Below are 22,975 nucleotides of genomic sequence, written 5' to 3' on the forward strand. Positions count from 1 at the left end.
TACCATTTCCTTCCTCCCTTCCAGCAAATAGGTCCTATTGGCACAGTACCTGTCACAGTGTCAGTGCCTAGGAGAACTCAACAAATATCTGTACATAGGCCAATTTCTGCAAGCCTTATCTACTCCTACAAGGTCATTGTGGAGAGCATCCTAGTGTACCTTGGAACTCCTGGAACTCCTCAGATGCCCCTAGAACTTCAGTTATGTTACGTCATTTCACTGTCACCATATTCTCATTTGCTGTTTATCTTCATTAGTGCCATTTACTCTACATTTTTAAACTTCTTAGAAACCAAAAAAAAAAAAATTCTTTGTGTTACAGTATAGAGCATCATGTATGATTACATGCATAAGTTCTTTTAGTGATTATTACCTATGCAACTCAAGATGACTTGTATATGATTACCTCTCAAGGTTTTTTTTTTAAATCAGGGGTTGAGCCTAGGGGTATTTAATCACTGAGCCACATCCCCAGCCCTAACCCTAACCCCATGGCATGCAAAAGACAGTGGAACAAACCATTTTGCATGCATGGCATGTGGACTGGCAGCTGGGGGAGCCAATTTCTGGCAGACCAGTGTCTGGCTCAAAAAAGAAGCCAGGCAAACCCATGCTGTGTAACAGAGAGTATGCTTATGTGACAAGGAGAAAAATCAAACATGGAGAGAAGCTTACACAGGGCAACACTGGTCGTGAAAAACCACCTGACTTCAACCTCCCATCTAATCTGACTGCTGGCAGGACTGGCTGGGAGAGCAGTGCCTGACTGGGAATTAGAAAGGGCAGGGAAGGGAGAGATTGAGTTTGGAGACTGAATCAGAGACAAGGAACCATGGGGTCCACAGGCTAAGAACATGTGGTGGGCTAAGAACAGGTTTCTACACCACATGAGTGAATTCCAAAGGAGACTCCTGGTGTGCCATGTACCAGCATGGTGGATCGGCAATTGCTGGACCCTGGAGGTGCACTGACTTAAAATCTCCAGACCAATTGGCATTCAGTGAAGAGACTGGAGCAAACATAAGCCTATACCCTGCCTCCAGGAGTTCTGCCCCCAAGATGAACACTCTCACCCAAACAACCCTAGTATTCTGTGGGTGGAGTAAGCATTATACTCCAGACAACTGCTGAGAAGGGAAGCTGAGAAACTTTTGAACTCCAGCAGTAACAATTGTCCAATTTTTCATTGAGTTTTTTTTTCTTTTCTTTTTTTCTCTCACTTTTCTATCATATTTTAAAGGGGAGGGCCAAATTATTATTATTACTTTAAATTTGAGTTTAATGCCAACCAATTTTGTTGGCATTAAAACTACAGGCATTTTAAATTTGAATAATGGCTTATATACCAAAATTCAGTAATTAAATTTGGCAAAAATGGGAGTAGTTTTTCAGTAATTACAGACAAAAAGCAAAAATCAATTTTGGGAAACATAGACAAAACCCATGTTTACAATGATTGTGCCACAGATTTAAACTTCAGTAGTGCGTTAATAATCTTCACATTTAGATCTTCACTTTGAGGTTCTAGAGCTATTTCTTGAAAAAAAAATCTCAGTATCTTGTGCAAATAAATAAGTCTTCCATGTGCCTTAGCACACACTTAAAATTTCTCCACTGTATATATACAAAATACCAACCTTGCTAGCAGGCCAAAATACATACTTGCATAACAAAACTATAATGTACCTCTTAAGTATGAACAACATAAACATAATACATGGCATACTATTTACAAAGTATATAATATAATACAAGCTGTTTGTATGTAACTTTTTAAGCTCATCTATTGCACCTGTAGGTTGCAACAAGGCAAAATTCCATTTTTGTACCAATTTTCTTTTAGAGTCCAGAGATTTGGGGAAAACTGTTCTACAAACATACTGAAATCTAATTTTGAACTTTCAGCAGCATTTTTAAGTGCACTTCCAAAAGCTCCTTATTTTAGTTGGAATTTTCAACAGTGCTTCCCATCCAGTGACTAGGAGGCTTTGGAAGAACACTAGGAGAAAGTGAATCACTAAACTTTGCCCCAACATAATTTTCCTTTGTGCTCACTTCAGTTAGAAATGCTTTCAAATGCATATTTTTAATATTCTCAGTATTTTTAAAAGGCTTTTTTTCCTGCTTCTGAATTCTATCAGGCAAAACAGAATCCTGCCAAAAGTTATTTTCATTCCTTTTGGCAGAGGTGATCTTTGTTAGCGGCAAGTGATGTTTGCTTTTCTGTTTATCTTTGGCTGTTCACATGAGTGTGTACCAAGAAAAAGCTGGCTATGGGGAAATGTAATTTTCTCCAATTTTTCCATCTTTGATTTTAAAACCTCTTTTCTCTATGGGGGTTAGCCAGGTGCCAGCACTGCAGTGGCCCGGAGACAAGGCTCACTTCCTCAGTTTAGTTGCAGCTGCAGGATCAGGGACCAAGACAGTGGCCAGGCCTGGGACCCCCTGTGCTCCACTTCAGCCAGTTGCCAGGCTCTGGCCACCCTCCAGGTTTGACCAATGGTGCTGGTACTGGTGGAAGCAACTAGGTAACTGCCCCACCAGGCTGACCTGCACATTCTTTTTTCACCACTTCTTCGATGCTGCCTCTGGGGTGCCTCCTGCAGTGGCCAGGTTACAATTGGGTAGAGCTGCTAGAACAGGTTGGGGAGTCAGGCAGGGGCTGTCTCCCCCTAGGAAGTGAAGGAGAAAAAGGGTTGGGAGAAGTTCCCAGGGGGTCTTGGACTGGAGTTAAAGGCAGTGTGTGGTCACCATAGGGAGGGCCTCCAAAGTAACCATGGTTGAAAAAACCAAGGAGAGCAAGATGGCCACCCAAGATAAGCAGCTCCCACTGCGGGAAAGAGAGGACAGTCAAAGCACTAGGATGCAGGCAGCTTGGCAGGAAGAAGAGAAAGAGGAAGTGATGACAGTGTGGCTGTTGCTGCTAAGAGAGCAACAGAAGAGCACAGGCCATGACTGGGATGGAGGCAGTGCGACAACAACTTTTCTACCATTTTGGAAGCCAATTATTTTTCATGGATCACTTTATTGAGGACTGGGATATCTGAATAGTATATTTCAGTTTTGTTTTATATTCTTTTATTTTTACATTTTTCTTTCTATTTTTAATTTCTTTAAAATTTTTACTTTATATTTTTTTCTGTCACTTATCTGTTTCCCTGGATTCTCTTTCTCTCTTTTCTCCTGCTAATGGCTAACCTCTATTATTCTCTCTTTTACTTCTTTGCTCTTTCCAGATAAACATCACGTTCTACCCCACTTCTGCTCTTTGTCCACATTTGAAATAGTAAACCCTTTTGAAAACGTACTGTTTTTATTGTAGGCAATAACTAAACACATCATTTCTGTTTATTGCAATAAAACTGTAGACATCTTAGTAGGAACTCTTTGGTTTAAGGCTGTATATTGTTTGCATTGATCACTGTTATTATTTTTCTCCCCATTGAAGACAACTACTGGAAACCTTCAGGGACACTATAAGTCTACAGCTTTGAAACTGTACTGCATCAGAGTCACACTGCTAGATGGGTAGGAACACAAACAACATGAAAAAGAAAGGGAACAAATCACCCCCCAAAAACCAAGATACTCCAATAATAGAATCCATTGACACCAGAGTGGAAGAAATGTCAGAGAAGGAGTTTAGAATATACATAGTTAAACTGATCTGTGAGGTAAAGGACGAGGTAGGAGTAAAATCAGAGATGAAATTCAGGAGGTAAAAGATCTTTTCAATAAAGAGAGATTTTGAAAAGAAATCAAACGGATAAATTCAAAATGAAGAATAAATAAACTAAATTAAAAATTCAATGGAAATTATGACCAACAGGCTAGATCACTTGGAACAGAATGTTAAGCAATGAAGACAAAATATGAAATCCTTTTTTTCATACTTTATTTAGTTTTTCCACAGCTTTATAGAGTTAAAATTGAAGTACAATAAAATGCACATATTTGAAGTATGCAATTTGATCAGTTTTGACATGTATGTAACCAAAGCAATCAATATAAAAAGCATTTCCATTACTTTTTTTTAAAGTTGAAAATCATGCATAATGTGTTTCCTGCATGATTTATTACATTAGAAATCAATCACCTTAAGGTATATAGAACCACACAACACCCCCCAAATGATACCTATTTCAAATCTAAATGTCACACTCATAAGTACCTCAGAGACCAAGGAAGAAAGCACAATAGAACTAAATAAAAAGCACTGAACTAAGTAATAAAAAGCTTAATATATCAGTATCTCTGGGATGAAGCAGTACTCAGATGAGCATTTATAATTTAAAGTACTTGTATCAGAAAGAAGCTAGAATAACAAGTTACTTTTAAATTATCTAGTAGGAAGGAAAAATATGAGTAGGAGTAGAAATATATGAAATAGGGAAGAAGTAATACAGCTAAAATTTGGTAAAATTCAAATAAGTCTAATTGAGAATAAAGCAAGAACACAAAAATTAATATAAAAGGAAAGGGAACTATCAAAATAAACCTACAGATGTTAAAAATATATTGGGGTAATATAAATGTATGCCAAAATATGTGATAGCTTGCATAACATGGTCCATATTAGAGAAGGATCTGTTTGCTGCTGAGAAGAAAGTGTATTCAGTCATTGATGGATGAAATACTCTATATATGTATGTTAAGTTTAAATTATCGATTGTATTTTTTAGTTCTATAGCTTCTTTATTTAGTTTTTGTTTGGAGAATCCATCCATTGGTGACAGAAGTGTGTTAAAGTTACCCAGTATTACTGCATTGTGGTCTATTTGATTTTTGAAATTGAGAAGAATTTGTTGGATGTATATAGATGCTCCATTGTTTGGGGTATAAATATTTATAATTCTTATGTCTTGTTGATGTTATAATTCTGTTAAGCAGTATGAAATGGCCTTCTTTTTCCCTTCTGATTACTTTTTTTAAAATTTTTTTATTGTAAACAAATGGGATACATGTTGTTTCTCTGTTTGTACATGGCACAAAGGCATACCATTTGTGTAATCATAAATTTACATAGAGTAATGTTGTTTGATTCATTCTGTTATTTTTTCCCTTCCCCCCACCCCTCCCACCCCTCTTTACCCTCTATACAGTACTTCCTTCCTCCATACTTGCCCCCCTCCCTAACCCTAACTCTAACCCTAACACTAACCCTTCCCTCCCCCCCATTATGTGTCATCCTCCACTTATTTTGACTTAAAGTCCACTTTATCTGATATGAGGATAGAAACCCCTGCTTGTTTATGTGATCCATGTGAGTAAATATGTTTTTTCCCATCCTTTCTACCTTCAGTCTGTGAATGTCTTTGTCTGATATAGATGTCTTTGCCTGATAGGGCATGGTATTGGCACCAAAATAGACAGGCAGACCAATGGTACAGAATAGAAGACACAGAGTCAAACCCACATAAATACAGTTATCTCATACTAGACAAAGGTCCCCAAAAAATATAATGGATAAAGATAGCCTCTACAACAAATGGGGCTGGGAAAACTGGAAATCCATATGCAGCAAAAGGAAATTAAATACCTATCTTTCACCCTGCACAAAACTCAACTCAAAATGGATCAATGACCTAGGAATTAGACTAGAGACCCTGCCCCAAATAGAAGAAAAAGTAGGCACAAATCCATCATGTTGGCATAGGACCAGACTTCCTTAACAAGACTTCCAAAGCACAAGAAATAAAAGCAAGAATCAATAAATGGGATGGATGCAAACTAAAAACATTTTTCTCAGGGAAGGAAACATTCAATAATGTGAAGAGTGAGCCTGCAGAGTGGGAGAAAATCTTTGCCACACGCACTTAAGATAGAGCACTAATCTCTCCAGAATATATAAAGAACTCAAAAACTTAACATCAAAAACGCAAATAACCCAATCAATAAATGGGCTCAGGAACTGAGCAGACACTTCACAGAAGAAGATATACAGGTTATCAACAAACGTATGAAAAACATGTTCAACATCTCTAGTAATTAGAGGAATGGAAATCAAACCACCCTAAGATTTCATTTAAATCCAATTAGAATGGCGATTATCAAGAACACAAGCAACAATAGGTGTTGGTGAGGATGTGGGGGGAAAGGTACACTCATATATTGCTGGTGGGATTGCAAATTGGTGCAGCCACTCTGGAAAGCAGTATGGAAATTTCTCAGACACATGGAATGGACCCACCATTTGACCCAAATATCCCACTCCTCAGTTGATACTCGAAGGACTTAAAATCAGCATACTACAGTGACACATTCACATTAATGTTCATAGCTGTTCAATGCACAATAGCTGGATGGTGGAACCAGTCTAGATGCATAGATGAATGGATAAAGAAACTCTGTTGTATATACACAATGGAATATTACTCAGCTATAAAGAAAAATAAAATTATGGCATTTGCAGGTAAATGGATGGAGTTGGAGAATATCATGCTGAGAAAAGCTAATCTCAAATAATCAAAGGCTGAATGTTTTCTCTGATAAGAGGATTCTGATACATAATGGGATGGATGGGGGAGATGGTAAGGGAAGAATGGAGGAACTCTGGATTGTGTAGAAGGAAAGAAGGGGAGGAGGGGAAAGGGGAAGGAAAGATAGTGGAGTGAGACAAACATCATTCCCCTATGTACATGTATGATTACACGAATGGTGTGACTCTACATAGTGTCCAACCAGAGAAATGAAAAGTTGTACCCCATTTGTTTACTGAGAATCAAAATGCATTCTGCCTTTCTGCTGTCATGTATAACTAAACAGAACAAAAATAAAATAATTAATTAGAAGTACAAGAGAACTGCGATGTACATATCAAAATCTTTGGCATTCTATGAAGGCAGTTCTAAGAAGAAAGTTCATTTCATTGAGTTCATTTACTGAAATAATAGAAAATAGCCAAATAAATAACCTAACATTACATCTCAAAGTCCCAGAAAAAGATGAACAAATCGACACCAAAAGAAGTAGAAGACAAATGTATAAATGCATTCTACTGTCATGTAAAAGTAATTAGAACAAATTAAATTTTAAGTAAATCAATGAAATTGAAATAAAAGAAACAATTGAAAAATTGAGAAAACAAAAAGTTGGTCTTTGAAGAAAATCACAAAAATTTATAAAACCTTAGCAAAGTAAACCAACAGAAAGAGAGAGAAAACTCATATTGCTACTATTCATGAAAGAGAAGGAAATATGACAGACACTACTGAAATACAGATGATAATCAGAAACTATTTTTATTGGAGTATTTTATAAAAATTTTATACTCCAATAAAATTGAAAATCTTGAAGACATTGACCAGTTTCTAGAGACATATGACCTACACAAACTGAATCAGGAGGACATTCACTTTAAACAGAACAATGTAAAGCAATGAATTTGAAGACTCCATTAAAATGGGAGGGGTGGGGGGAAGGGAAAAAATAACAGAATGAATTAAACAACATTACCCTATGTAAATTTATGATTACACAAATGGTATGCCTTTACTCCATGTACAGAGAAACAACATGTATCCCATTTGTTTACAATAAAAAAAAAGAAAAAAATTCTAACAAGTAAGAAAAGCCCAGAACCAAATGAATTGCCTGCAGAGTTCTACAAGACCATGAGAGAAAAACTAACACAATACTCTTCAAATTATTTTGCGAAATAGAAAAGGAAGGCACCCTTCCAAACTCATTCTGTGTGGCTAGTATCACCCTGATACCATAACCATACAAAGACCGATCAAGGAAAGAAAACTTCATACCAATATCCCTGATGAACATAGATAGAAAAATTCTCAATAAAATTCTGACAAATTACATACAAACACATATTAAAAAATAGTTCACCACAGTAAATTGGAGTTCATCCCAGGGATGCAAAGTTGTTTCAACATATGAAAATCAATAAACATAATTCATCACATAAATAGACTTAAAGACAAGAATTATATGATCACCTCAATAGATGCAGAAAATATTTGACAAAATACACATCCATTCATATTCAAAACACTACTAAAACCAGAGATAGTAGAAACATACCTCAACATTATAAAAGCTATATATGCTAAACCAAAGGCCAACAGCATTGTAAATGAACAAAATTTGAGAGTATGCCCTCTAAAAATTGAAGCAAGAAAAGGAGGTCTTCTTTTACCAATTTTACTTAACATAATCCTTGAAATTCTAGCCAGAGTCATTAAAGAGAAGAAAGAAAATAAAGAGATATGAATAGGAAAAGAACTCAAACTAACCTTATTGCTGATAACACATGATTATATATTTAGAAGACCCAAACAATTCCACCAGAAAATGTCTAGAACTTATAAATGAATTCAGCAATGTAGCAAGATATAAAATTGACACACATAAATCAATTGTGTTCCTATACATCAGTACTGAATCTACTGGAGGAAAAATTAGAAAAACTACTCCATTCACAATAGCCTCAAAAAATAAAATACTTGGGAATCAATCTAACAAAAGATATGAAAGACTGCTACAATGAAAATAACAGAACACTAAAGAAAGAAATTGAAGAAGACATTAGAAGATGAGAAGTTCTCCCATGCTCTTGGATATGCAGAACTAACATGGTAAAAATGACATACAATCAAAAGTGCTATAAAAATTTAATACAATTCCTATTAAAATCCCAATGACATTCTTTGGAGAAATAAAAAAAAATTTAGTTGTGAAATTCATTTGGAAAAATAAGAGACCCAAAAGAAACTAAGCAGTCCTTAGCAAGAAAAGTAAAGCTGGAGGCATCATAATACCAGACCTTAAATTATACTACAGAACTTTACTAACAAAAAAATTATGGTATTGGCACCAAAACAGACATGTAGACCAATGGTAAAGAATAGAAGACACAGAGACAGACTCACATAAATACAGTTATCTCATGCTAGACAAAGGCACCGAAAACATATGTTGGAGAAAAGATAGCCTCTTCAACAAATGGTGCTGGGAAAACTGGAAAACAATATGTAGCAAAATGAAATTAAACCCCTATCTCTCACCCTGAAAAACTCAATTCAAAGTGAATCAAGGACTTAGGCATTAGAACAGAAATCCTGTGCCTATTAGAAGAAAATGTAGGCCCAACTCTATATTATGTCAGCTTAGGAACCGACTTCCATAACAAGACTCCTAAAGCACAAGAAGTACAATCAAGAATCAATAAATGGGGTGGAATCAAACTAAAAATCTTCTTCACAGCAAAGAAAACAATCAATAATGTGAAGAGAGAGTCTACAGAATGGGAGACAATCTATGCCACCTGTACCTCAGATAAAGCATTAATCTCCAGGATATATAAAGAACTCAAAAAACTTAACACCAAGAAAACAAATAATCCAATCAATAAATGGGCAAAGGAACTGAACAGGTACTTCACAGAGGAAGAAATGCAATTGGTTCAACAAATATATGAAAAAATGTTCAACATCTCTAGCAATTAGAGAAATGCCAATTAAAACAACATTAAGATTTCATCTCACTTCAGTCAGAATGGCAATTTTCAAGAATACAAGAGACAATAAATGTTGGTGAGGATGTGGGGAAAAATGTACACTCATACATTGCTGGTGGGAATGCAGATTAGTGTAACCACTATGGAAAGCAATATGGAGATTCCTCAGTAAACTTGGAATGGAACCACTATTTGACCTAGTTATAAAATGGTTTATACCCAAAGGACTTAAAATCAGCATCCAATAGTAATGCAGCCACATCGATGTTTATAGCAGCTCAATTTACAATAGCTAAGCCAACTATGAAGCCCTTCAATAGATGAATGGATAAAGAAAATGTGGTATATATACACAATGGAATATTACTCAGTCATAAACTAGAATGAAATTATGGCATTTGCAGATAAATGAATGGAGCTGGAGAATATTACACTAAGTGAAATAAGCCAATCCCAAAATACCGAAGACCAGATATTTTCTTTGATATGTAGAGGCAATTCACAATAAGGGCTGAGTATAGGAAAGAATAGAAGTACTTTAGTTTAGGCAAAGGGTAATGAAGAGAAGGGATCAGGAATGGGAATAGGAAAGATAGTAGAATAAAACAGATATATATATATATATAGGCATATATGATTACATATGCATATATGATTACTTGACTAATGTAATTGTACAACATGTACAAACAAAACAATGAGAAATTATATTCCACATATGTATAATATGTTAAAATATATTCTACTATTGCTGTGTGTGGTGGCACACACCTGTAACCCCAGCAGCTCATGAGGCTGAGACAGAAGGATTACGAGCGCAAGGCCAGCATCAGCAAAAGTGATGTGCTAAGCAAGTCAGTGACACCCTGTCTCTAAATAAAATACAAAACAGGGCTGGGGATGTTGCTCAGTGGTCAAGTGCCCCTGAGTTCAATCCCTGGAACAAAAAAATTCTGCTATCAATTATTACTAATTAGAACAAATATATATATATTTCCTTTGAGGGGATGTAGGCAACTGATATTTGGATAGATCTTGAATTGTGAGAAATACAAAATTATGATAAAAGAAATACATAAAACTAATACTGACCAACTTAAATCATATTAGGATTGAATGTTAAATAAGCTAAGATATTCAAGAAGAACTGATGGACTATGAATTAAATTTTGGGTTGTATTCATCATATCTTAGAAATCAACTTAAGACATAAGTTTTTAATACATTTTTATGTAAAACTAAAAAATAGTGATATGTAATATTTGGTATTATAATGATACATGTATTTTAAAAAAAATAAAATAATAAAATAAAATTGATGGATTAGCTCTTGTTGGTGTCTGGGTCTGCCCTTCCTGTCTGTCCTCTTTTCCACCCATTGCAGGTGCACTTCCTCATGCCTCAGAGACCTAAGCATGCCACCTCCAGGCTTGATGGCTCTCCATGCCTCATGAAAAATGCCAAATACTTATGTAGACACCTCAAAGCAGAGGCTGCAGCCATCTCAGAGCAGAGGTTGAAGGAGTAGGGCTGGGGTTTAGTCATCTGCATTGAGATTGAATGGATTGACACACACACTAGAGATGATGATGGAAGAATGCTCATTCAACAGGAGTGGACCTCAGGGCATGGGGGATGGACTGATGGATGGGGCATGGCTCCTACAGGTGATGGTCCCTGCCTTGGAAGTCAGGCCTTTTTGACCCATTCTCAGGTTACAGCCTCCTCTCATGTTGGAGGGGAAGAAACACTGACATATGATAATCCCAACTGATATTTAGTACCTCAGTTTTCAGGGAAAACTGGCAAGATAAGTGAACCAGGAGAAAGGGTGTTCTTGAACCAGAAGAAAGGGTGTTCTTCAGGAGCTGATGAGCTGCCCTGACACACAGAATGGGTTTCCTTGTGGATATTTCAGAAAACAAAAAGTCTAGGCAGCCCTGAACTTTTCCTGAAGGCAGCCATGATGTCTGATTTGCATTACTTGAAACCTGAAAATAAAACTTGTTTCATTAGTCCCAGCATACAGTATATCTGGAAGCATCTTCTTTCCCTCATGCCTTTCCAGGGCATTAGAAGTTCTTTCCAAGCCTTGTTCAGCTGTCCAGACTCATTTCTCTCCCTTTCTTCTTCAGGGTTAAAGAAGGGGAAGGAGGAAGAGTGAAAGGGAAGACAATACCTGCTTGTGTGCACAGGAATCTCACAGAGGTGAGGACAAGGGCCAGGCACTGGGGCCATGCTTCAAGTCTAATGCTGCCTACAGTGTCCTTCCATACTGTAAATATCCTGTACTCTGCTACAGGACTGGCAGGAAGGGGTGAACATGGGCCCAGGGCATCTTTTTACAATGTCAATCCAGTTGGGGAGAGACTGGTGCCAATTGCTTTTTCCCCTGTTGTGCTGATCCTCTGAGTTTCTCCCAAGGGGAAGACCAGATGGTGGCACTGGAGAACTGAGAACTACAGTGATGGCCACCTCAAAGCAGGTGTGTGTTCAGGCAGGGCTCAAGGAACATGGATTTGAGCCTTCAGTGAGTGCCTTTGGGGACTGTGGCCATCCATCCAGGCCAGAGAGGATGCTCAGCATACCATGCTGCAAAGTAGTGACCACTGTCCCCAAGCAATGTCCTCACCACAGCAAAGGATGACTTCTCAGGTCTCATCAAATTGTGACTCTTGCCCTGCTACTTTGAAGTCTTTTCTGGACACTTTCATGGAAGTTCTGAAAATGGAAGAAAAAAATACAAAGCATTATTGATGTGTGCTCATATTACAGCTTGAGTGAGGAATAGATGGGTTGGGGCCTCCTCAGACTGTGGAGGATGAGACTGTGCAGGGAAGGGCACTGGTTAGGGCCTCCTCAGCATGGAGGACAGGGCTATGTGTGAAAGGACACCACTGAGGCCTCCTCAGCATGGGGGTTGGGGCTATGTGGGTAGAGAAAGACAGTGTTGGGGCTTCCTAGTCTGCCTCAGCTTTGGACGGAGTTAGGGTCTCTTCAAGGTCACAAATTTTCAACAGTCACCGGGTCTAGTTTCTAGGTTTGACCACTCGTCTTAATGCTCAGATCTGTATTTCTGGCATCCTGCTTCCCAGAAATTGTGACTCTGGATTCCTAACGAATTGCTACCCAGTGGGGGTTTATTATACCTTGCAGAGGCAGATATCTATGTTTCTTGGGGATAGCTTCTGGGCTGATGTAGATAGTCTGCTAGCTCAGATGTCCCCCATCCATGGCCTGCAGGACATCCACAGGAACTTTCCAGTGGTTTCTGCCTGGGCATCTGTGACTTGTGGCTTTATGCTGCATAAGAGGCTCTGAGACAGTATTTCCCACCTGAGGTCAACCCTTATAGTTGAGTTAATTTTCAGATACAGTCCTGTTAAATACACCATTTTCCCTCTCTACTTCAAGAGTGTTGTTTTTAAATGTTGTGGTGATGGGAAGAGATGAGGAGAGGAGATGAAGCAGAACCCAGGAATGTTTTTAGCCCCAGGAAGAGTGAGTCTGAACAGTGATTGCTGTTTTTCTGTGTCCAGAGTCATTTGGGAGGTCCCCCTCAATGGCCAGGGGAAGCTACTCCTCCAAGTTCTCCTTCCTGGGGGCCACTACTTCCCAGAGCCTTATGGAAGAGCCCAGGCCCCATCCTGACCTTTCCTACTGCCTGGGAATGATAATAAAAGAGGGACTTCTGTTTAGAAATAAAAAATTATCCTTAGACTCACAAATGATGAAATCATTAGGAGGTTAAACCTCTTGCAGGGTGAATGTGTCACATCTTAACTCACATGGTTTCTCTGGGAACTTCAGGACTATGAGGACTCCATGTCATGCACTCCCCATTTTTTTTGCCTTCTCCATTTTAGGGGCAGAGCATCACTTGCAATCAGAGACAAGTAAAGAATTTCTGGAGAAGTCATGCCTCAGGCTTCCAGGACTCAAGGCAGGGATGAGGAATGTGGTGGCTTTGTTGCCACTTGCAACTGTCATACCCATGATAAGAATCAATATGGAAGTCACCATGTGTCTTGATACCTGTGTAGGCAGTCCGTTGGCAGTCCATACTTCACATATTTCTTCATAGGGCTATCACAATGCACCCACAAGTTAGAAGAAAGGGGAATTACTGAGCTCATGGACACCCCACCCTCAGTACCACACAGGGATCTCAGAAGAGTGTGTCCAAAGAGAAGTCTTAATTTATGCTGATTCCTGAAAAACCTTCTAGAACTTCATAGTCTGATGTAGTAACCACTGACTCTACATAGCTATTTGCATCTGAGCTCAGTAAAAGATTAGAATCTTAGTTCTGTCCTCAGGGACACTTGTGGCACTTGTGGCTGCATTCTGTCACTATGGGGAGCACAGGGCAGACTGTCCCAGGAGCACCAAGCCAGTCTCTTCTCACAACTCACCCTGGCTGGTCATGGAAATGAAGTTGTGTGGTCCTTTACCTCACCCTTAGTCCTCATTCGAAAATAGATCCTGGGACATGACTTCCTGGGGCCCGCTGTCTGGGAAACTCACTGATTCCTTCTCTTAGACAGAGGACCTGATTTCCCTGTGAGAAGTGCTAGCAGCTAGCACTGCACCCATGGGTGGAGAATGCCAATAGGCAGCTCATGACACAGAATGGTCCTGTTATTAGCTGATGTCATGTGATGATTAAACCTCACAGACAAAGCTATTATTATATTTTTAACTTAGCACAAGTGCAATGTAACTGCATTTCTCTATTCTTCATGATTTACTTTATCTCCATATTTCCTGCTTACCAACTGAGTCTGCCCTCAAATTGTAAATTAATTGTGATTATTTGGATGAGTGATAACAGGATTTCTATTGCTCCTAATATTAAAACCCAGTATTTTAAATTCAAAAGCGCAATGTTTTAAGAGCTGCCCATCTTAGCATTTTCAGAGCCTTGTTTAGATTCTCAGTAATTTTTACCAAATTTATTCAAACCATTGATTGAACTCTGTTAATAGCATTTTAGGAAATACATAAGACATCTCCAATTAACTTCCCTGAAACATCTTGCCATTTATCAGATGTTCTTAGAGGCCTTTAGAAATCCCCAAGGGGTTGAAGATTAGCTTGTGGGGGCTGGACAAGAAAGGAGACTTCATTGTTAGAATTCTCCATGTCAACCATAGGCCATCACTCTGCTATTGTGCTGCCTCTCCTAGTATGGAACACAGAGTTTTGTTCCATGGACTAAGATTTGAGAAACATGAAATAATGAGCTGAGAAGAGTCTAAGGTTGGGCTCCAGAGGCTGTCTTGAATATTCCCCTCAAGGTCAGAGTATTATCAGCCCAGAATTCAGAGGCTCATCCCATGGAGCAACCAATGTCCAAGAGAAAAACAGGTGTTGGGAAAAAGACAGGCTTCATTTAGTGACCTAAGAATGGAGAAGAGGCTTTACTCACAAATCAGGGTTGGAGGGGTTTGAGGGGCTACAGATACAGGATAGGAATAATGAGAGAGGTAGGCTAATCAAGTGGAGGAAAATTAATTTCTCTTCTAAAGACAGGTGGAGGTCTTCCAGGAACTCAGTGCCACCTCTTTTCACTCTTTTTATGGTCTCCTGTTTCTGTTCATGTTGGCTGGTAAGTGTTTTTAGCCTGAAATGGGGAAAAGAGAGAGACATTAGGCAAACCCAGGTCAAGTCAGCCCTGTATGGTAGTTCCACACTAAACATTTCTCAAATGATCAACATGTCTACATGAAGAGCTAAGTAGAATCTGAATGACACATTAAGGCAGCAAAGGAGATAGACACAATATGAAGGCAGAGATGTTAAGCATCTTCACTCCATTCCAGGCACCCATGGGACATGTGCAAGCCCAACTGAAGAGTCAGAGTTTTCAGCAAATGTGGCCTCAGGTCCCTGATGTGTGAACTAGGCACTCTTCAGCAAAGCCAATGGAGAACTAATAAAACATTGCCTAGCTGTGTGACCTCCAAAGTTAGTGACTTTATGTCAACTAAGAGCCAGTAAAGCAAGAGGGTTTGTTTAAGGTTTTCCTTGGTAAGAAGGGTGAAGGTAAAGGATTGGACATGAAGATTGATTACGTGCCACTCCTTCAAAGTGACCCATTTGTGATAACTGAGTCACTCCTGTTTACCAAAGGAGACAGTGTGGACTTCCCTAGTGCTTCTAGTGCTGTGGAGTGACCTGGACCTCAAGGTTGATCTGGACCCCAGGACACTGACCCATCCACCCACAGGGGCATGTGGGACCCAGGGAGCTTCTAAAGGCCTAGACCCCAGCTTCTGCCTCTGCAGAAGTAGGACCCCAACACTGCTCCTTTCCACCACACACCCTTGCTCCTTGTCAGCTTCTCTTTTGTATAACTAAATTTTTATTACGTGGACATGTCTTCCTCCAGGATCAAAGCTGCTGGTTTCATGTTTCTCTTGGCTCCCTCATTGTTCTGTGCTTGGCTAAATTCTAATGAACTCTGTGGCACAGAGGTTTCCTGAGAGCTTATAATTTATCCCAAACTGTGGGCTTATTACACATTGTCAAATAGTGTAATCTAGCTTGCTATTAGTGTTTAGCCAAGCATCAACACAAAGGGCACAGGAAAGGCCATGAGAGAAAGAAGGAAACAGTTGCAGCAGGTCAGAGATGGAAGTGGAACACAGGGAAGGCAAAGCTGATACACACCCAAACATATAGAATGCTATCACTACCACCCTGATTTCTAGGGTTCTGTGGCTAGAAAGGGAAATCTCCCCTGCTACCTCTGATATGGGAAGTGGTCTTTGTTGTTGGTTGATCTTTTTACTTAAAATGAGTTCTTTAAAAAAAAACTACTGAAGCCATTTTCAGCAAGACCAAAGGCAACTGCTGGTGAATCAAAGGACTGATTAGAATGTCATTGGGCTTCTTCTCTGTTCAGGTAGACTATGGTGGCACATCTCACTTTCACTTAATCTCCCAAGCCACCCCGAGGGGAGATTTCTTCTAACAATTACAGAGAAAGGGCTCCAGAGCAACCGAGTCTCCATAACTGCACAAGATCATGATCAATGAGCAGCAAATCTGAGTTTTAAACCAGAAATTCTTAAAAAATAATGATTTATTGAGGTGAAATTCACATACCCTAAAGTTGACTGTGTTAGAGTACAATCCATGATATTGTGCAATCACCCCCCTGTCTGGCTCCAGTTCATTCCATCACTCCAAAAATAGAACAGTGATTAATCAATTTCCTGACATACTTGTCTCCAAGCCCAGAAAATGCTTATCCATTTTCTCTCTCTATATTTTCCCATTGTCTGGACACTCCATGTAAGTGAAGCCTACGAACATGGTCCTTCATATATGACTTCTTTCACTGAGCCTCACACAGGTGCCACTGTGTTCCATTTACTAACCTGCAAAGAGCAGGCCCCAATGCCTGCTGTAGGAGGAGACTATGGCTGCTCTAAAGCGCTAAACTCTCTGTGTGAAACTCCCAAGGAATGAGCCAACATTTAAATTGATCAAATTAAGACCCATTTCTTGATTGTGGTCTTTATTCTGAGGGGTTTGGGTTCCGTAAGCAGCCCCATGACACACCAGTGCTGCAGGAATGAACACCAGCCAATGATGACCCTGTTGACTCAACAGCCCATAGATACCTGCTGACAAACTCTTCCCTATGAAGAGCAATATGCACCCAAAATCTGCTGAATATCTACTGTGCACAGATGCTGAGCTAAACTGGGAGGACTTCTTGCCCTTGGGCACTCTAGTTGGGGAGCAAGCCTGGGACCTGTGGGAACTTCCAGTAAAGCACCCCAATGGCTGTGGATATTGTTCTGGAGGTGACAGGGCTGTAGAGGAATGGCCAGGGTAAGGTTAGAAATGTCCCTGAGGATCAGGAAATAACATGTCAAAAATGATAGCAAGTCCCAATCTCCTCACAACATAGTAAGGAGGTAGCAAAAGAAAAGCAAAATTGAGAGCTGGGAAACAAAATACATGTTCTAAGACTCAATATTACAAAATCTAAAACCTGGAGAGACTGGAAGATAAGTTCAAAGAGTAGGAAATAAATGAGTCAAGTGGCCTCTAACCCTGAATTGAATATGGGGGCAGGAAGGAGGAAGGAGCAACAGAGAGAGAAAGGGAGGAAGCAGAAAATCCCTTAAGTTCACCCACTTAAAAACATTTGGAAAGATGACAAAATTTAAAGCATGAAGGTAACATCAGGGTCCTTAAACTACAGCAAACAGCTTAAAACCAAATTGTGAAAATAAAACTAAGCCAGGGATCTACAGCCATCTTGTGGAGCCCTCAGACAACTAGCCAACCCCTTAAACCAATACTGTGTCTTCAATGCCTAGACAGCTGCAAATTAAACCAGAGAGAAGACCCCTGCAGTGGGAATACTTAAGAATTCAGTCAGAAAGTAGAAGGACCACTACTAACTGAAAATTGCTGAAACCCCTTCTCCCTCCACCTCACCACAAATGAGGGGAGTGGAAATTGCGAGGACCTGTGCCAGGAACTGCACCTAACCCTGCTCAGGCTCTGCGACTCAGGCAAGGACAGAAAGCTCTATGCAGCATCTGCTCACCCAACTCAGATAGAGACAGCAGTGAAGCACTTTGGCCCTGAACAAAGTAAAGCAGATTCTCCAGGCCCTGACAACTGACACTGGAGGAAGGTACTGTGGGAAGCCTAGGGATTGTCACTGGAATTTCAGGGCCATATAGAGGTAAGCTGCCTGAATATCTCTATGCCTGAAGTGACATAGAGACCCTGCAGAAAATTATCAGAGATTATGCAGCAGGAAGCAGCTACTTCTAGCTTTAACTGGAGCAAAACTGACCCATGATCACAACTGGTGAGTGAAAGGGCATTGTTTGGATATCTGTGGGTCCTTGCATCAGACTTAGTAAACAGAGGGAATCAACACACACCATTCACAATATGAGGTGGTGGAAACTAGAGTAAACCACCTGAGACCATTCACTATAATACCAGATAAAGCAGCATACTTCTGAACCACAGAACACCCATAGAAAACCAACCAGAGTTTCTTCACTTACAGCCACCAGAATCTTCACTACAGAAAAAAGGATCCTGTAGTGGTGGAGAAGGTATATGGTGACCCATAGCAATCATGGGGAAGCTCCACAGTCTGCATCCAGAATTCCTGCACACAATAGAAATAGCCAACACATAACACTGCACCCACCAAGCAGTCAGTTTCAGGCCCCTAAGCTGACAAACGAGAATCTGTTGGTAGGATGGTCATAGCAACTGAGGAATTGGATTCTGTGCCTCTGCAGCTCTGTGGAGATTCAAGCCAAAGACTGATGGACATTGGCAAATATCCAAAAGTCAGTGAAATCCAAACCATGAATCAGCAAGAATTTTCTTCACTTGACATGGTTTACTATAAACAACTCTAATGCCAACTTTCATCATATAAATAACTTTTTAAAGTGAACAATACTATTAAACCAATAGCCAACCCACTTGAACCTTCAACCCACTTGAATTTATTTCATCTAATGTTTTAAAGCATTCATTAGAATAAATCTTCCTGTCTTTGTTTTCCTAGCTCTAGGTTATACATGCTCCTGTTATCCCCTACTCATCCTCTGGCATTATCTGCTACTACCTCAAAAACCCATTGTTCATTTATTTATCCTTTCTAACTTGATGTGGATTATTCTTTTATATCTTATCTGTTTCTCTTTGTTTTGGTCTCTGCTTCCCTCTCCTAATGCCCAATAATTCTGCCTCCTCCATTTTAGTCCTCATGTAAGGTTATAGTAAGTTTACTAAACTTAACAACTAGTTTTTAACCTATTCCAGAACCTTGTTATAGGTCTATACTTGAATCTGAGAAACAATGGTGAAGATTGCAAGAAGTTTTGTTTCTTATAAAGTTGAATAGGATGAAGTGTGATTCTGAAGTGATTATAATTAATAGGATCTGTAGCATCTCTTAAAAGTGGTGCTGACATTGGTATCAGCAGATGTCATACACTGACTTAAAAATACCATTATCTGGATGTTGATTCAACCCAGGGATCTTAAGAGAAAGAATCTCACAAAGTAGTCTTCCGTTTGAAAGAAGGTGTCACTGAAATAGAAAAAACAGTTATGAAATGTATTTGGAAAAATAAGAGAGCCAGAATAGCCAAAGCAATCATAAGCAAGAAAAGCAAAGCAGGAGGCATCACAATAGTAAACCTCAGTTTGTACTTTGGAGTTCTAATAACAAAAACAGCACAGTACTGGCATGAAGATCAGTTGAACAGAATAGAAGACACAGAGAGAAACCCACATAACTACAGTTATCTGATACAAGACAAAGATGCCAGAAACATACATTGGAGAAGATAGCCTTTTTAACAAATGGTGCTGGGAAAACTGGAAATCCATATGTAGTACAATGAAATTTAACCCCTATCTCTCACCCTGCACAAAATTGAACTCAAAGTGGATCATATATGAATACATGACCAGTGAAACTCCATATCATGTATAACTGCAAGAATGGTATCCTAATTAGAATAAGTTATGGTCCATGCATGTATAATATGTCAAAATATACTCTATGTACATGTATATCTAAAAAGAACAAAAATCAATCAATCAATCAATCAATACTAAAAAAGTGTATCAAACACATAGGAATTAAACCAGAAATCCTGGAACTGCTAGAAGAAAATGTAGGCCCAACACTTCAACATGTAGACTCAGGAACTGACTTCCTTAATAAAACTCCTAAAATGCAAGAAGTAAAATAAAAAATCAATAAGTGGCATGGCATCAAATCAAAAAGCTTCTTCATAGGAAAGGAAACAATTAAAAGTTTGAAGAAAGTCTGCAGAATGGGAGAAAATCTGTGCTACGTACAACTCAAATAGGGTGTTAATTTCCAGGATACATAAAGAACTCAAAAAACTTAACACCAAAAAAAAAAAAAAAAAAAAAATCAAATAACTCAATCAATAAATGGGCAAAGGAACTGAACAGACACTTCCTAGAAGAAATACAAATGGTCAACAAATATATGGAAACATGTTCAATATTTCTAGCAATCAGAGAAATGCAAATTAAAACTACATTGAGATTTCATCTCCATTCAGAATGGCAATTGTCAAGAATATAAGTAACAATAAATGTTGGCCAAGGATGTGGGGCAAAAGGTAAAATTATACATTGTTGGTGAGACTGCAAATTAGTGCAACCACTCTGGAAAGCACTGTAGAGATTTCTCAAAAAACTAGGAATGGAACCACCATTTGACCCAGTTATCCCACTCCTTAGTATATATCTAAAATTTTTAAAATCACCATCCTACAGTGACACAGCCACATCAGCATTTATGGCTGTATAATTCATAATAGCCAAGCTGTATAGCCAACCTAGGTGCCCTTCAAGAACTGATCGGATAAAGAAAATGTGTTATATGTATACAGTGGATTACTACTCAGCCATAAAGAAGAATGACTTGGCATTTTCTGGTAAATGGAAGGAACTAGGGATTATCATGCTAAATGAAATAAGCCAATCCCCAAAAACCAAAGGCTGAATGTTTTATCTGATATGCAGAAGCTCATCCAAAATAAGGGTGGGGGAAACAGAATAGAAGAAAGATCAGTGGAGTAGACAAAAGGGAATAGAGAGAAGGGAGGAGGGATGGGATAAGGAAAGACAGTGGAATGAATCTGACCTTGCTTTCCTAGATACACATATGAATACACAACAGTGAATCTCTTCATCATGTACATCCAGAAGACACTTATTAAAAAAGAAAAGAACATCCCTGAGGATGTGATGAACCAACTCAACATGAGGATGAAAAGACTCAGGAGTCAGGGGAGGACAAATGGGAGGAAGGGACCTCAGAAAAGAAGGCAGTACATTTGGGCTGAGGAGTGACCCGAGGGCCCAGTGGTCAATGCCATGAGCTGGAGGAAGGTAAGTGCTCAGTGAACATGGGTCTCATCCAAACAGTGACCAATGGCAGGAACATTCCTAAGTTTTCCAGCTCCAGGCTGCCCTAAGCACTTTCTCTCCTCACAGTGATTCCAAGAGACAGAAGGGCATTGTCTTCTTACCGTGCTTCTTAGGGGAGGGTACCAGGACCCAGAAAGCTCAGCAGAGCATTGGCCACATTCCCAGCCCCCATTAAAAGGAAGGACAATGTCCAGCAGTGACACCAGGCTTACCAGACTCAAAGCCTGCAAGGAGACACAATCAACACTCATGTCCTATAAGCCAGTGCTAAGGAGGGTAACTTCACTCTTGGAATTTCATTGATTTTTGGAAAGCTTTCGAAGTTCCTTCCCAATAGAATTTTAGAGAAGTCTTTAGTAAAATGAAGAAAAAATAATTTTGTAACATACTGAATGATAACTTCTGAGACCATGTGCTTGGCCAGTCTGCACTCTTGTGCTCATGATTAGGTTTTCTCATGGTTGGGAGATGCAACTACAGCTACTTAGCAGCCTGGAGTCAGACAAAGATAAAGGGCAGGGGCTGACTCAAAACACACAACATAGACCACACTTGAATTCAACAGCAAGTCTACAGAAGTGGTCAAGACCTCCCTCCTGCTGAACACCTGCATATGGGGGAGTGGCCAGAGGCAAGCAGAACCCAGCTGGAAGGGTCTGCAGGGACAGGAAGGCATGGACAGCCTTGTTGGAGTGGCTGGTTGGCTAGTGTGGTTCTCCTTGTGTTTTAGGAGTTATCTTTCCAAATCACTGATGCCTCAGATCACACTCAGCGCCCAATGCTGCAGTTGGAAACTCAGAGCCTTTGGGGCCACTGCAAAATAAGGTTGAGACCTTTTAGGCAGCCAAGGATTGGCCCACCTTGCATTGACTTGGTGCACTCCCACTATTCCTGTGTGCTTAGCCCCACCCTCTCAAGGGCGGGTGACATGCATCCCTTCTCACTGTGAGCCTATCTGAGATTTAAGGGTAGCAACTTGCTCTCTCTGCCTCACCCCCACTTCATGGCCCCAAGCCTGTCCTTACCTTCCATGGGAAGGAGAGGAGCCTCATCCTGGAGAAAGCTAAACAGACAACCACCTCCCTTGTTCAGGTACCTTGTGGGTTCATGGCATTGTGCAAAATGGTGTCCAATTCCTTTCCTGTGGAACAAGACCACCCTCTCATGCCACAACACACATTAGCACATAAACATCCTTCCAGGATAGCAATGAAGAAGCTCCTTAGTTCTGCTAACCCAGCACTTCCCAAACTCACTCATCCAGTGCATTTTTTCTTTTGGAAAAACATTAACATTTGATGGAATGCTTGTAATCTTTAAGACACTTTTGTAGAAATTTCAGACTATACATATTTTTGAATTTAACAAGTGCCATTCCATAAAGCTTTTACAACAGATTTATTGAGATATATTTTAAATGCCATGAAATTCTCTTATAATTAGAATTAGCATATAATTCAATGGTTTTAGCATTCTCTGCATTGTGCAACCATTACCATAACCTAATGTTAGAGTGTTTCA

General features: G+C 39.5%; 1 pseudogene across 1 annotated transcript; it reads right to left on the reverse strand.

Moving 5' to 3' along the window:
- Positions 1–1,887: 1,887 nt before the first annotated feature.
- On the reverse strand, positions 1,888–5,350 carry LOC306651592 (proline-rich nuclear receptor coactivator 1-like; annotated as a pseudogene). Its single transcript has 2 exons — positions 5,297–5,350; positions 1,888–2,724 (listed from the first exon to the last, which is right to left on the reverse strand). The product of its transcript is annotated as a proline-rich nuclear receptor coactivator 1-like (transcript).
- Between the last annotated feature and the right edge of the window lie 17,625 nt (positions 5,351–22,975).

Source organism: Sciurus vulgaris (genome assembly GCF_902686455.1).
Source record: "Sciurus vulgaris genome assembly, chromosome: X".
Lineage (NCBI taxonomy): Eukaryota > Metazoa > Chordata > Mammalia > Rodentia > Sciuridae > Sciurus > Sciurus vulgaris.